Genomic DNA, 2,356 nt, shown 5'->3' on the forward strand with positions numbered 1-2,356 from the left:
GTCACCCACTGCGGAGGAGCAAACTGAAGCTCGGAGAAGTCGGTGATTGACCACCGCCGAAAAGTCAAGATTCGAACCCGGGCTCTTTCTGTGGCAGCCTCAGGAAAGGCTCTGGGGGCCCCGTGTGCCAGGTGAGCGAGGCCCCGCCCTGCCTCTCTTCTAAGGGCAGCCACTGGCCAGAGTGAGGGCTGTGGTCCCCCCAGAGCACCCATCGGTCAGACGTCATGGATGGCTGCCAGGTGCAGTCAGGCTGGCAGGGGGCTGCAGGGCCCTGGGGAGCATCCCCCATTCTGTGATTGGCTGCGGAGGGTCCTGGGGCCACATCGGAAGGCAGATCAAGTGGGAAGGGACAGAGTGCCCAAGTCGACCTGGCTGAGGCCCTTCTGAACACACCTGGGGCCACCTATGAAGGCCACTCGGTCCAGCAGCCTACCCAGGGGTCACCCCCACCCCTTGTCCTTATCCATCGCTCCATTCCCCAGGCGCCGCCCTCCCCAGGAAAGGCCACCCTCCTGGGCCTGAGACCATCGACTCCACTTTGGTGCCAACCTCTGCCAGGTCCAGGGGTGCATTTAAAACTCCCGAGCTCCATCTAACCACAAAGCTGCTAAAGGCAAAACACACTCTGGACAACGTCCCACGCGCCCTCCGCAGATTCGGTGTCCCTGCCTCTCTGCCATCTGTGCCGAGGTTGGGGAGAGGCATTCCGGGCCATGCTGTCAGCCCGTGTGGCAAAGCCGAGTTCGATTCTGAAAACACAGGGCGGGCTGGGTCCTGGAAGGGCGTGCAGGTACCGTACTGGATGGGTCCGTGTGCTTTGAAGTCACGCTGGGTGTACAAATGCAGACAGCTCGGTCTAGCACCCAGAGAAGGAATCAGGGTACAAAACGAACTTGGCCTCATCTTTCCTTATCGGTGACAGTGGCCCTTATATGGCATGGGCTCTGACGATGAGCAGGCCCGAGGATATTCTTAGCCAGACACCAAACTAAGGAAAACCAGCCAACGTCTGCGAGTACAGCACTTACAGGCCTATTTCTCCTCATGTTTATTTAGTTATGACTTTTCCAAATTTTCATCCCCCGAATCTGAGCGCAAACCCGGCGGACGTGTTTGGAGAGACACGTGTGCTCACACTGAAAACGCCGCGGCCCTGGGGACGCATCCGAAGCCCACGCGTCCCTCGTCCCCGGGTACCACGCCCTGTTTGTCCTGGCACAGCCTTCAGAGCTTAGAGCCCAGTGGAGCCTGTTCCTCTGACTCCGTCGGAGAAGGCAGTGCTGGCAGCATTTCTGCCCTCGCGCCCTTCCCCCGCGTTCAAGTGGCTTCAGGGCCACCAGCATTTTGTTTTCATAGACGTCCAAGCACACCCAAGCCTGAAAATCGCTCTTAACGCTCATCCTTAACTGGAATTCCCCCCGCGGCCGGGACTGGCTCCGGGGCTCCGGGCCCGGCCCTCCTCCCACGGCCTCCGCGGGAGTGCCGCCCATTTCCATGCTTCTCCCGGCTTTTTGTCTTTGCCTCTCACGGCAAATGTGGAGTTTTGAAAGGCCAAATAAACACAGTGCAAAATGTAATGGCACCAAACAGGCCTTAAACACTTCTCCAAGAAAACGCCCGTTTCTGAGCAAGGCCGAACCACCAGGCCCTGGAGACGGCCTTGGCACGGGTGGTCTCTGAGGTTTTCCTCGTGTGGTTCACAGCACCCGCCCTTCTCCAGAGCCCCAGACGTGCCCTTCCAAGTACCAAGTTTTGCGGTAGTTCATTTAAATACATCCCTTAGTTTTTCGGTGGCAAAACGGGGCTGCCACGCTCACCCCAGAACGAAGCCACACACACACTGTGCTCGCTCGGGAAACATGGGGGGCTTTGCTCTTTGCCTCCTTGTCCTGGAAGGCACCTCTTCCTTCTGGTTACGTTGCCTGGCAATGTCACCGTCCCCACCCGGGTCACAAACATCACTACCAAACACACAATCTGCTGAGTGCCCTCCGCGCAGGCAGGGCGTGGGCATCATCACGCCCGGGCTTACACGCGGGGCTGAGCCTCTAAGGGGTGAAGTCACCACGGCCACACACTGGGAGGCAGAGCGGATTAGAACCCAGGCTCGCCTGGCTTAAATTTCCTGCTGTTTCCACTTTAGTCGGCCTCGCCCGAGAGCAGCTGCCTTCGGCTCCGGAGGGGGCGGGGAGGGTTCTCCGGGCCCCGCCGAGCAGGTCCGGATGCGGGGTCTTTAAAGACCTCCCGCTCTCGGCGATTCTTCCCGACTCCCGGGGGGGCCCCCACCCCGACCTCCGGCTCCAGGACGCCCCTCCCAGCCCGGCGCCCTCGCCTCTCCAGCCCCCACCACCGCCGC

Source organism: Pteropus alecto, unplaced genomic scaffold, assembly GCF_000325575.1.
Source record: "Pteropus alecto unplaced genomic scaffold, ASM32557v1 scaffold189, whole genome shotgun sequence".
Taxonomy (NCBI): domain Eukaryota; kingdom Metazoa; phylum Chordata; class Mammalia; order Chiroptera; family Pteropodidae; genus Pteropus; species Pteropus alecto.